General features: G+C 39.4%; 1 pseudogene; it reads right to left on the bottom strand.

Annotated features, from left to right (window-relative positions):
• Positions 1 to 2196: 2196 nt before the first annotated feature.
• On the bottom strand, positions 2197 to 8418 carry LOC122347955 (annotated as a pseudogene).
• Between the last annotated feature and the right edge of the window lie 6439 nt (positions 8419 to 14857).

Consider the following 14857-nt stretch of genomic DNA (forward strand, 5'->3'; position numbering starts at 1 on the left):
TTCCTACGCCTTGTATGGCACGTAGTCATAAATTATATCTATTTATAGAGCACAGAATAACGATTGCATATATGGTACGTTTAACAATCATAAATGGATCAAAAGTTATTTATTGTGGAAGGACATGGTAAATGAAAATCTTGCCTTGCAAAAAAATTCAATAAATAAAAAACAACTTTAGCCGACATCTTCTTACAGGACAGACGCATGCCTTTCAAATTTTCCACAATTGAAGAGAAGCTAAAACGCATTCACGTGTGCAAAAAATCACGGCGGGGGTTTTCAACTGTACACACGTGTCAAAGTTATTAGTCTACCTACTTGCTGTTTCAACAAGTTTTGTATAGTGTTTTCTTTTCTCTTTACTTCAAACACTAGCCTATGTCTAAAAGGGGTATTATGTTATGCAACAGGTCTGTGTAAAAAAAAAAAAAAAAATCAGCCAATATAGTCTTAAAAAGTTAATACCCCAAAATTCTAATTCTTTCATTATTTACTCATTTTGTTCCAAGCCCTTTGTTCATTTTGATGTGTCTTATCGTGTTAATAATAATAATTATGAACACACTGGTTTTTAGTTCACACTGCTTTACCATTTTACCACGTTGTTGTAGTTCTCCTCGAACCTTAGAAGCTTAGCCATAGGCTCAGAAAAGGTGAAAACTGGGGATTTTCTTTTTGTTTTGTTAATTTTTCAGACGCTTTTATCCGACTTGCAACTGGGGAATATAAAGCAATTCATCCAAACAGAAGTGCTCAATACACCTGAGCATTGTTCAAATAAGTGTACAAGCTAGAAGGTAAGGTAAGGAGATACACACACACACACACACACACACACACCTGTGGCTGTTCTATAAGCAAACATCAATGTCTTGAACATGTGCTCTTTGGGAGAAGATCAGTCGTGCTGCTGCATTCTAAAACACTGGGTAGAGGTTTAACTGTGCTTTGCAGGAAGTCCGGCCAGAAGAGCACTGCTGTAGTCAACCTCGAAATGAACAAGGGACTGGACAAAAAAAGTTGTGCAGCATACCGAGATAGGAAAGAGCCTAATCTTTCTGATGTTGTGTAATGCAAACCTGCAAGATCAAGCTGTCTTTGCATGTGCTCTTAGAAGGTCGGCTGGTCCTTTTGAAGGGAAATTCTGTGTGGAGACATGTTCTCACCATTTCCCCTCCTGTATCTCTTCTGGCTGAATCCAGATAACTGCTCCTTTTTTAAAACTAGCGCTTTAATAAATAAAAACAGTGACAAATCGTGTCAGTAACAAAGACACACGGGTTATTAAAATAATTTTATTTTGTACATAGTTGGATCATTTTATTTTGAACATAAAACCTAAAATCCAATACAAAATGTATATGAAACCCGCGCCCTGCCACCAAACACCCAAAAGAAAATCCCTGCCGCTTCAGCTGGATGTCGTCCAGGAGTTGAGTCTTAATACAGCTCTGACCTGTTCTTCCGAGATCTCCCGTAACACTCCTATACTCCATGCCAGAGATTCCATTAGGAATTACATTAATAATAGGAAACCGTCTTTAAAGCGTGAGCAGTGTGATCCATCAGTCACTTCAACCCCCAAACATCACCCTCCTATTATTGAAAGAGCATTTATAAGGCTTCGCTGACAGCACAAGAACATCGACTACAATGAGTGTAGAGAGACTTTACTTAATGGAGTCACAAAAATCAGGTGAACAGAAACGCTTATCTACATACATTACCGAGACATTTCCATGTATTCATGCAACTTTCAGCGATAATGGAGTGCAGTCCTGCCACCACCAGGTCTGTGTTCGGAAGCACCTTACTACAAACAGCTTAAATAATACCGCACACATGCCCTATATCAAACATTAACAATGGGTTACATGTCAGGATCCGGATTACTGACCCTTTCCTACAGCAGTGAGAAAGCAGACGACAGCCATGCGGCTTATCAGACCCCATCAGCTCGGACCCTTTGGGAAGCGCAACTATCTCAGCCACCTGCAACGAGGATCTGTTTTTGCACGAGCCTGATCAGGTGGGTCTAAAAATGTAGAGCCTCGGTTCAAAGAGATCAATGTCAAAGTCAAACCGTGTTTGAGGTCACCTGCCAAAACCTTTTAAGCAGCAGACAGAGAGCGACACGACCGAACAAACCCCTCACACCACTTTTATATTCACGTTTCAACCTCAGAGGTGATTCTAGAGCAGTCTGGAAGTATATAGTTGATCACAAGGGGTGGTCGGGCTTAAAAAAGCCCGCACTTTCCTGCCTTTCAGCGGCTGTGGTGGTTTGAAGTTGTTCTCCATGCGTTTTCGGTCGTCTTCCCTTCTCCAAGTAAACAGCAGCGTCCGGAACTTTCCCATCTAAGTCTGGAAAAAGCATGAAAACAGCGCGTGAGACGGGACCCGGCGAGTGACGCTATGCAGCTGCACGGCAAAAGAAATCAACCTTGGCATCAAGTCTTATGTAACAGGCTTGGTTTTCCACGCTGTGAATCTCCTGAGCTTTCGCTACTTATAGCTCATCAATCATTTTAATAAGCTGTACGAGATCAAAGTCTTGTGGCCTCATGCCAGACACACACTAGGCCGCTGTCACGACTATGCCGCCAACATGCCAAACTGCTCACGCTTACTTTAATTTAATTTCCTAGTTCAAAGTCTGAGGGACTAGACAAGAGCCGGGACCAAATCCACTGCAGTCGTTCAGATGGACAGAGACCTATGGATCTGAAATGCAAATCTGGTAATATCATACTTCAAAGCAAAAGGACATACACTGCCATTCAAAAGTTTGCTGTCAGTAAAAATCTACTGCTCACTAATGCTGCATTTATCGAAAGTACAGTAAAACTGTGTGTGAAATAATGATACCAAAGCAGTAAATTAAATTTTGAAATAAATTACATTTTTAATAAAGTTCAATTTTCAGTAATCATTGCTTTAGTCATATGATGCTTGATTTATTATTTGGTATAATATTTATATTTCCTTTATTAAAGGTTTTGGGAATATTTGTGCTGCTTATTTTTGTGGAAACTGATGTATATATGATATGACATGATATGATATAGGTAAAGTTTAAAAAAAATTTTCACTCAATTCCATTCTTTGATTACACCATTCATTCGTTGCATGTCTTTCAACCATTTTAATGCATCATTGCTGATTAAAAGCTGCCAAGTCGTTTCTATCAATATAAGCTAAGTTAAAATGACTTCTATTGGGTGTCTGATCCACTGTAGGATTTCAGATGTGTTTCGTTCGACAAGACCTGTACATTTCTGGTCCGAACTAAAACCGAGCTGAACCCTCTCTTTACAAAATGTCTACTAAGTTCTGCTCCCTCAATCAGACCTTTTTTTAAAACAAAGATACATCCACTTAACCGATATTGTATACATATACATCACCAAAAAAATGACCAAAAACAAACCGGGCTGTAGGACAACGTTGATGTAAGATTTTGATCCACTTTTAATATCGCAGTGTATACTATACAAACACAAGTATATAAACCATTTATGTACGCATGATCAGTGGCAGAAATCAGACGCGCGTGCGAGAGTGTCAGCAGATGAGATCATTTCTGACCAGCTTCACCGTCACCACTGACACCCCGGGTGCTGTGGACCATCCCTAATTTACATCACCACCCGCGAGCTTCCCACATCCATCTCCCTCCACAACCATTCATTTTCATAAACCGACGTGTATGTCAATACACCAGATGATGGTCGTGGCAATCATTAGCAGTAACGGTTTCACGTAGAAGTTAATAAAAAGGTTAAATTATTACAATTATTAAAGCAACCCACCTGCTTCTCTGACACATAAATAGGCTCTTTCAGCACAATCCATGGACGCTCTCATACAGTGGAGGAGTGGTGAGAGACCCTGGGTATGTCCAGTACTCCAGACTGTTCGCCACAAAAGGCACTTTTGGGTAAAGCCCTTAAAATCAGCAACACTTCCCTACAGAAAAAAGGCATAGAACTGTGGAACTGTAATGCAGAGCCTTTTGGAACTAAAGACGGACTAAACAGGACTGTAACCACAATATAGTGAAGACGAACACATGCCACAATATTTTGATAAGTGGCAGACTGGGCACAAAGTTTTTTTTCCTCCAATGACCAACTCTTAAATGTATTGACATTTAGTTTTCTAAAATATAAAGATATTTTGTTAGGTCCTAAATTAAGCTTAAAAACTATTGCTTAATACACGTGCTGAAGAAAATAAACGGAAATAAAGAATTCCAGTTCATTCAGAAATGCATAAATATGGATAAATGAACGCTGAATAAACAGAGAATTACTCAAAATACAAAACCACTGATCTGTGGTGGGCCACAGACATTCTGGAAAAAAAAGAGAGAGAGAAATAAAAAAAAATAAACCTTTTTAGAGGAGCTGATTTGAATCTCTAGAACATGATTAACATATTTCAAGACAAATATTTCCAAATTAAATAACATGCAAAGAGGCATCTGGGTGTTTCTAAATTCAATCAGATGCAAAAAAGGACTCAAAGCGCTGTGATTTGTTTGGGAAGCCACCTGAAGACTCTCCACTGATTTAATGTATTCATTCAGTGCATTCTCTCAAAAATAGCGTAAATAAAATTTTTTTCTCTTCCCCCAATTTACTGCATAAATACACATACCTTGAATTTTACCATGTACAAGGCATCTGTTATCTGATGAAGAGCTCTGTGCTCATCACCTGTCTGAAAACAAAACAAAAAAACATTATTAGAATAGGTACAGTATGCCCTTCACTGAGGATATTTGTCTTTCTGTACATTTTATAGATCTATATATGTAAGCTTTTTCTTTATTTCCTACGAAACTTTTTTTAAATATTTTCTTATCCTCCTAAATCATATAATGTGATTGATTCCAATACAAATCACATGCTTTTGCTACAGTATTATGTATTCAGTACAGTTTGCAAAAACTGGTGAAAATGAACACATTCTCAGGCCACCCAAGATTCTTCATCGTTACAGATCTGGAGAAGTTTAGCATTACAGTACATCACTAGCCTCCATCATTAGAAAACACCACAATAATCCTTCAAAAATACAGCTTTTTGCTTTACAATTAACTGACTGGAGTTTTGTAATGTTTTTATCAGCTGTTTGCACCCATTCACTCACAAATGATTCACGGTGAACAAATGAAATGACAAAAATCAGGGTTGGCCTGAAGATAAGAACGTTTTCAGCGAAGGTTCATTTTTTGGGCAACCATTTCTTTAAAATAGCTGACTAACTTCCAGAAAGATGCTGGCGACAGCCAGGCCGTAGGTGCTGCTGCTGCCTCGCGCTAAAAAGACTTGTACTTTATGGCATTCCAATGAACCAGATGAAGCTGGAGAGAGACAGAGTTCAAGCTAAAAGATCGGGATAATGAAGATTGTGTGAACAAATATAATACACAGAGCAGACAGAAAGCCCGTGTCCTGCCCCCTCACCTCAGAAGCGTAGGGTTTTCCCACCAACCGTGATGCTCAGAGCCGCTGCAACCCTTGCATCCCCAAATGGAAATGAAACTGTTTAAGTCTGTGCCATGTTTTCCAGAGGACCTCCCCGATCACTGCCAAAAGGAAAGAGAATGGTTTATGGGTTATTCACGCTGAGAGTGTTTTTTGCATTTAACCTTCGGGCAGGAATGAATATCGTATACAAGGTATAGAGACATAAGCTTGAATGTTTCAGAATGCTGTCTCACTACGGTAGAAACTGCAAGAGATGAGACGCAAAGCGCACAGTCAAATACATCTTCAGGTTTACATACAGAAAAAAACTATGGAAAAGCAGCACAAAGGAATGCAAAACATGTCTCTGTGAACGCCCCTTACTTGCGTGTATATCGCTCTTTGCTCAAAATGCAAAGAAAACGCGTAACTGAAATAGGTGCTTGGTGTTTTGCGAACCCAAGGCGCCTAACCACTATAGTTCAGTTCACTGAGTAAGAGCACAAAGTAAAAAATAAATAAATAAAATAATCTGTTGTGTACCACTGGAACCATGGAGTCTGTCTCCAACCTCTCCTTTCTTGCTTATTGCCCAGACCTCTTTCTCTCACAGACACGGATGATTCACGAGGAAACTTTGAAAGCTCTTAACAATTTCAAAACTTCAAAGCTCCTCATCTTAAAAGGGACCTGATAGTAGATAAAATTCACAAACCACCCTACCAACTAAAGTTTTTCCAAATCAAGAACAAGTGACTAATTTTCTGCTTTTCTTTGTTGTTTCATTCATTTTAGCAGCATACTCTAACGCTGCTGTCACTTTTTAATACACATCTAATACGCGTATGATTTCTTCTACAGCTTGACGTGCTCCCAAACATAACAGAGTGTGCTTGTGCGAACTCCTGTTTTTGGACATAACTCGAGAGACAGCTTGCAAGTGCAATAAGATGCGAAAGTGCGCTCAGTTTAGTGCTGCCAACACGCCTGAGCATGCGGCGCCTCCGGAAGTAAACTGATATGGCTTTTTAAAACCAAGTCATGCAAATAATAAAACTTTCATGACGACGAGGACCGCTTTAATGCCGGCGCGAGGGTGACCGTCGCACTGATTTTGATAATCAAAACTAAACAGATGTTTATTACCCGAGTAGCGCTGGGAGCATCAAATTTCATCGCATTAGCTCCTTAAAAGATACATGCATGAAAGCAGCACGCTTTGTTTAATCAAAAATGCGCTTGCAACACGGTGTAATAAAATGATCTGAGATTAAAATCTTGGTTTGAGGTTGAAACAGACAAAATGCCGGGGATACATGAGACTTATATTAGATCTTACGTAATAGGTTTCCCCTGTAAGAGGGCTCAGACCACAAGTTCTCCTCTCTTTAATTACTGCAGGATGAACAGAGTTACTTATTTTTGATGCGAGCCATTTCATATAACAGTCATTACATTCTAGACCTCAAGTGGTAAGAGGAGAGCTAAAATGACAGGGTCATTTGTTCACATTAAGCAGAATTTCTTTTCACTGCGAGCTTAACGGTCGCTGTCGCTTTAGCACTGTTTTTATATTATTAGGCTACAGGTTTTTATTCATATTTTGATCAGCCTCTCTTTTCAGTTTAATTGAAGTTTTGCTTTGCCACTTTAGTTCAAATAAAACTCAATTATTCTTTTAGGTTTTCAATCTAATATTTCATTGATCACTCGCTGAAAACGATTTTACGCATGCAACAGTTTGATACAGCGGCTGTGCACAACATGAGAGCCGTGCGGGTAGAAAAGCAGAAGTGCAAAACCTCAAATATGAAGAAACGGGACTAAATGTTGCCGCTCAAAGCGGTAAGTTCTTTCTCCTAAAGAAGTGGTAATGAAGTTATGCCACCAACACCAACCTGATCTCTCATCCGAGTCGATGAACTCCACCACCACAGAATGGCCGTTGTTTGATATGCTGACAGAGGTGCAGTTGTTGTAAAACAGTGAGATGGGAGACAGTCTGGCATCGAATACAGCATCTGAAGGGACTATATCAATAGGTGATTGGCGTTCCCATCGGCAAATGGGATAGTCTTTTGTACCATTCTGTTGGACCTAGAAAACAATATTAACCATCCAGACATTAATGAATGTAATAACAGTGAACCTTTTTCAAGTTAACATAACTTACTGTACTGCAGCTTAGCGTGTTTAATGTGTGTGTGTGTGTGTGTGTGTGTGTGTTCAGAGCTTTAAAGGTAGCTTGACTTTGAAAGATTTTTTGTTGTTGTTTGTGAAGACAAATTAAATGTCTAAAATGTAGGTTTACCACTTGAAATCATGATACTAATATGGCAATTTTTTTAATTTATGGGATTTATAACTTTACTTGTAAGTTTCTTCATAGTGGGAAAAAGTGTGATGGTGACCCAACAGCTTGAAGTTAAACTGAGAAGAATGTCAGTCTTGAAATCACATACCTCCTGGTGATGTTGCTTAAGGAGCAGCTATCCCTTTAAAAGATAACTCAGGCTAATCTCGCATTAACGACGGATCGGGCCACCAAATATGCAACACTAAATCTAACGTCAGACGACTGGACATATTATGAATGATTGGCCACGAGTACAAAACTGAAGGATGGCTGTACTAATTTATACTAATCAAATCTTGATAGTCTGATTTCTTTACTCTTCGTGATATCTGGAGGACATTTTCCAGTCAAAATTCCAGCTTATCTGTTCACACCAAAAGCAGAAAACTAAAATGATAGCCACAACCAACTGGACAACAGTTAAAGTATGTTTATTCTGGAGTGTTTGACACGAATGTAGTACACGTTCTCACCGCCTCTAGCTCACAACAAACTGATAGTTGTAAAAACCAGCTGCAGAACCACAGAGCTGTATATCTTCACAGCAAAGCCAGGCCAGCGTGTCTGAGGCCGGAACTGCATGGCACTAAAGGTGACAACCTCGTGTCATAAGAAGAATGACATTCCTAATAGGAAATCTTTTTTCTGAGATATATATATATATATATATATATATATATATATATATATATATATATATATATATATATATATATATATATATATATTAATAACAATAATAATAAATGTTACAAATTGACTGATCATTCAGTAATTTATCTGTGTTTGAAATGGTATTCTGTTTATATAAATCATATAATACATATTTTTAACTTTTATTATATAACGGTTGCTGCAAAAATAAAAAAATAAAATAAAATAATATCCCATTTGTGAAGCTGCCCAAAATGTATTTCTTCAAAGTTTCTACTCTGTAGTAGCGGTGATGTATCATTCTTGGTTTCTAGCGTTTCAGAAATAATATTTTATTTATTAATTCGATTTATTTTATTTTAACGCATGCATTTTACCGTGAAGTTTCAACAAGTCGCTGCGCGGTGCTGGGCAGTGGACAAAACCGATTAACGAAAAGACATTCGGGGTTTGACGCTCTCTCGTTAACGGATTCGGACGGCAATTGAATGACTGCAATTAATCTCTACTGTTGTCGTCCCCTGTATCCCCAGTGATGGCCAGTCATTGCTCCTCGGGTCAGGTGTCGTAAAGAGCGCAGAAGTGTCTCTCGAGGGAGCAGAGGGCAGCGGTGTGCGGCTCTGGTCTAATGACAGCAGTAACAGGTGAGTAAAGAGCGCTGTGATTGACTGACAGACGAGCTGATCCGGAGCAGGCCCCGCCTCCTCTAAAGCCGATTGCGCTTCTCTCCGGACCTCGTTAAAATATTCAAATAGCTGCCTTACTTTGAATGACTAGCGTACGGTTCAACTGTCGATGAACCAATCAATCAATTCATCTGAGATTCAAACAGAAAAACACCGAAGTGAGCATCAACGGGTGCCCTCACTTGGTGTTTCCCAAACTCGTATTAACTCACACACCATATATAAGACTTTAAGCACTTCACAAAAGACTTTTTCCTGACAAATACTGACTTTTTTTGATCGCCTTTACTGTAGGAACGAATAGACATTATGAAAAGCAATTTGTGAGAATTTGCATTTAAAATTTAGCCTATTTAATTTAAATAATTGTAATAATTAAATGTTATTAACTCAAAAAGTTATAACTAAAAGTGTTTATTATTAATAATACTCTCAAGCTAATAATAATAATAATAATAATAATAATAAATGTGTTGTTTCTAAAGGTTTTGGTGCATGAGGTCTACGTAAATCAAAAGCAGACAATCAACTCACAAATTACCTCTACTGTGAATCATTAACACTTGAGCACTGTCTGGAAAATCCATATGATCCATAGATACATGATCATTAGTGTGGTTCAGGTGAACGCTACCCATGCTAATGTCTGATCGCTGGTCTACTTGAGAAGCTCTTAAAAATTAAGATGCCTGACACTAAAACCTGCCGGGTAAATCATCCTGCATGTGGGTATATTTAGGATGTTTTACTAAAAGGTCTTAAATGTATAACTGCAAGTAGCCACAGGATATTTGTTCCACACTCAAATGACAGATTTTAGAGAGAGAGGCGAGGACACATGTTAAAAACAGCTGTGACGCAGTAAAACATTAAACGCTAGCAAAAGTGCGCTCTGCGATGAGACATCTACACTTTGGTCTAACAGCATGCTTGCGCCCGCATTCAAAACAATGACCTGAACGTGATGCAGGAAAAATAAATGTGTTTGAGTCAGAGCCACTGTCTGGGAGGTTTACTCAGCTCTATAACTGTAATTTCCTAAATTAATAACACTCAAAATAGCTAGGCAGCTTTAGTTTTTAGCAAAAGTTCACTTCACATGCCACGCCGAGATGGCCTGGTACGGTGGTAGAACGCCCAAAGAAAGAAATCAAGTAAGTAATGATATGATGTTGGTGTATTTGTTTGATGCATTGGCACTTATTAGTTGCTTTATGCTTAATGCATTTACTGGGGACTAAGTGTGACACCGAGAGAATAAACAAATAATCTGACAACCGAATGTTACTGTTTTGATTAATAATTAATTCAGAAATATTGCCAATAATTCTGCATTTGAAGTGGCTTTTGTTTCAAACACTGCTGGAAAAGGTAAAGTGTCTTCAGGTAGAAAGCTGCCAGGATAAAGTGAAGATACTTGATTTGAGGACTTAAAGTGAAGAAAAAGCTGTCCAGGTGAGACTGCAAACTGACTCCACATTTTCACTGGTAGACGACTGCTCGAGCCAGCCATTCATCACATTCGCCAACGTGCTTTTAGAAAAATAAATAAATAGATTGATTTGCAAACCCACTGATACCTTTAAATAATTTAAACCATATTCTTGTAAGGGGGAGGCAAAAGATAAGTCCCAGAGAAGTCGTTCAAGCGTGAAAATGTCTCCCTCTCGGCCAAACGGAGGAAATGAGTGAAGTCTGCCTGAATCGAATCTGCGAACGTCGATCAGCAATAGAGAAACAGCGGCGTGCCGGCAGGATCAGGCCGTCACAGACAGTGGAGCAGAGACGGAGGACCGCGACAGACCATAAAACGAGCAAAAGAGCAGGAGTAACGACCGGCAGCTCAGGTACACCTCGGTCGGGTTTAAGCACTCAAGGAGAGCAATGCGGTCTCCCGCACGGCGATTCCTCCAGCGTTGTCTCTGAGCTTTCCAATCGTATCAGCGCGATATGCATAGAGGCCGTCGGTCGGCGAGCAAGAGCTTTAATCGTTCTCGATTGATCGTGCTTTATTCAATACGCTGTACTTCATCTCTGCCGATTAACCAGCCGGCGCTGGTCGAGAAAGTACGGATGAAATCGGTCTGGGTTTGAACTGCTCGTCTGTCTTCGATTAAGTTACATCGCTGTCCTTTAAACGCAAGGTCATTAGTTGGTCAGCCACATGTGTATCCAGGTTGGTCAGGAGATCGTGGACAGGAAGCGCTTGAAAATGCTCATCACGTGTGTCCTACTCAACGCTTTCACTGCAACCGGCACTGAGATCCTCAAAAACCTTAGCTGCCAGGTATTCATCAGCATCTCAAAGCATCAAGGTGGACAGACATCGGTTCATACAGGTCATTGTGTTGATGACAGGTTGTCTATTCTGCTTCTTAGGAATCGGAGCAGTTTACTATAGTTGATGGCCACAAAGTGTCAGGAGAGGATGTTGGAACAAGTAAAGTCACTGGCCTACTAATCACTTCTTTTTAAATGACAATGTCTTAAGGAGATTTCTGGGTTATGTTGTGATGTATGGATAACTTGATTGCATGGTATTGAAAATGCTTCTGATTCTGGTCTCATCCATTCGATCTGTTCTGGCAGCTTTCTCTCACCAGCTGCAGTATTGGAAAGGTAAGCAGAGAGTCGTGTGTGTGTGTGTGTGTGTGTGTGTGTGTGTGTGGATCTAAAGTGACACATATGCTAGAATGACATTGTAGTTGTTTTACAGAGGTGGGGGCTCAGGCTTCTACTGAACTGGCTGCAGGAGCCTCAAGAGCTATCGTGTCTGAAACTTCTGTAGAAGAGGAGTCAGTTATAATATTGTATTGTGAAGTTGTACCTGGTGCATACAGCAGGGCTATGTACAAATAGTCACAGATTTGACAAGATCTCAAAACCGTCACATGCTGAAAGAATAGGACATATCTGGTTTTAAAATATAATTTTTTATGATTAACATTAAAAATGTAATTGAAAAGGTCATTCAAGCAAATATAACGCTTAATTAGTTTTGTACTTTATTCAGCAAGGATGCATTATAATAATTAAGCGACAACGCTTCTATTAATAGTTTTCAACAATTATATTAATAAGAAATTAACTTTATGGCATCGCAGGAATAATCTACATGTAAAGTTTAAAGGTATACTGAAATCTAAAGGCAGCGTGTGTGTGCATATAAGTGCAAAAAGCTCTTTACATCTAAAGGGATTTAAGATCTACATAAATTCAGGCAATGTGTTCTGAATCTAGTCTCTTCTCTTTTTCTTTTTTTTTTTTTGTGTGTGTTTATCTCAGAGTCCTGATAAAGCTTTTGGACAACGACCATGAGTTTTTTCTACAGATTTAGTCTGGTAATTGCCGTCCAGCTTCCCAGGAAAGGTATTGCCCCTCAAATACAACGTATTGCTCCTTAATTATTCGTGGATTTCTTAAATGGGCCCCAAAACGGATATGTTACGTGAAAAGACCCACATGTTATATTTCTTTATTGGTTGCATTGCTGGTTCTGTCATATCAAATTTTGCATGTCTTATATGTTTTATTTGACAGCACATATTAATGAATTTGAGGCTGGGGCAGTGTGTTATGGGGAGGCTGGTGTGCCGCCCTTGTATGGTCGAACATAATGGACTCATCGGTTACATGAGGCTGGTTGTGAAAGAGCACGGGTAACAGTTACTAGTTTCACCAAGCAAAGAATTTCTTTTCTTTATTAGCAGTGGACCCAGTTCATTTGTAACTTCCAATAACTTTGCTACAATGTAAGTTTTAACACTTATGTAAATACATCTGTGTCTGAAAATGTTTTTTCTACAGTGGTCGAATCTCATCCAGATAATGCGTTAGAAGACCTGAGACTAGAATTTCAGCCTTTCAACGAGCTCAAACACTACAGCAAAGTCGTGATGTACCTGATACAGCATGGAGTAAGAAGGTCTGATCGATTATAAGTCCTTACTTGCATGTATTCTGTGTTCACGCTTAAATCAATGCAGTTTAAAAATGTTGAATGCATTTTTGGTATATTTTAGGATCACAGTCATACTATGTGCATAATTGTTGCTACAAATACTCTGGCAAGTGGTATAGTGAGGTAATTTTGGACATTTCATGCGCTTTCTAATTACTTAGACCCTAAATGTGCTGGGTTACTTCTATGAGACTCTTCTCATCGTAGTATCTTCTCTGATCCATAAGCAACTCTCAGTTACCAATGAATTAATATCCAGGTAAGCAGTGCTGAAGCTTTCAGACAACTCACTGTGAAAGGTCATTTAATGCAATTTTCCTTTCAATTGTTTTTTTTCAGTGGTTTTCCTTAATTTCTGTATTTTCTCAGGAATCCTTACGTATCGAGAACGGAGCGCCTTGAGGACTAAGAGAACTTTGAGGAGGCCACTGTGAGAAATGTGAACATTTCGCCCTGAATCCCCTGTACTGCTGGCAGGAACAGACCTGAAAAGCTGTGTTATAGTTTACTTTTTCCTTATGCATGATTTGATTTTCCAGACTTCTCTTCAGCACTGTAATGCAGGTCCCCAGTCTGACTTGATGACATTTTTAATACCGAGCAGTGTGAAAATATTACGTCGTGAGGTTAGTATAGAACACGAGAACTACTCCTACTACTTTTCTCATTTTTAAACCGTCCCTCGATAAAAAATTCTCGCAGCTTCGCCGTAATACCAATTTATAGATTGTCGCTGATTTTAATGTCTCTGTATTGCAGGAGCTGTGTCCTTCTGGGTGGATAAGGTACGTAAGGAGCGCGGACTTTGTTCAAACAAACGCAGGGAACGGAAAGCTACCCAGGCGAGGGAAATTCATCCTAGACATGATTGCCGATCCAGAGCAAATCTATCGTTACTAAAAACGCGTAGGTACTGGTAGTACTCGGGAGCATTACATACTTCAGATATGTGTGGTGGCTGTCAATCTGTTGCTTTCGCTGATTCTCGCTTGGAGTGCAGGTGTTTTCGTAAAATAGCGCCTGTTTGGTACTTCTCTTACCTCAGCCATGAGACAAAGCTATGATAAGATTTAGCAGCTGTGCCCAAACACGCTAGAAGCACTTCTTTTACTAATCGTTGGAAAGTTGTATTTACATAATCACATGCTGTGCTCTTCTGCAGTTTATCTCTATTATTACTACATTAACATCTGTTTGCTCCCAAAGCTTCCAGAGTATCTCTGAACAGGATATGTCAACTTTTCTGTGGAGTATTGTGAATGATGCACGCTCCTACAGACTGTAGAAGAAGTTTCTTGCTTTTGTGCTTTACCGACATCCTAACACTTTCCGTGAATCCACTAGCAGAGTGTTCATGCCTCATTTCATCAGTCGCATATTGTTCACAGGCCAGAACCCTCTCCAGAGAAATCCCATCTTTGGGATTTCAACAGCTGGCTTTCCACAAATTCACTGCAGCTTCCACGTTGTGTGCAGTAGTTCTTGTCAGGTCCCAGAGGTAAAATGCAGCTTTCTCAGAGTGAAAGCGCTGCAGGTCTCTGGCAGATTTAATACAGTATGGACACTTTCAATAAAGATGAAATCAGCATGCCTTTCATGTTTCTCCATCTCGCCCCAGTGATTTATCTCTGGTAGTTTATAGGTCATATGGCTGGGCTGTACTGGATTGTTTTAGGAAAGAATTCAAGCAACATGCTTCATTGTTGTGTATATCCACTCT

The sequence above is a fragment of the Puntigrus tetrazona genome, chromosome 7 (genome assembly GCF_018831695.1).
Source record: "Puntigrus tetrazona isolate hp1 chromosome 7, ASM1883169v1, whole genome shotgun sequence".
NCBI classification, from domain to species: domain Eukaryota; kingdom Metazoa; phylum Chordata; class Actinopteri; order Cypriniformes; family Cyprinidae; genus Puntigrus; species Puntigrus tetrazona.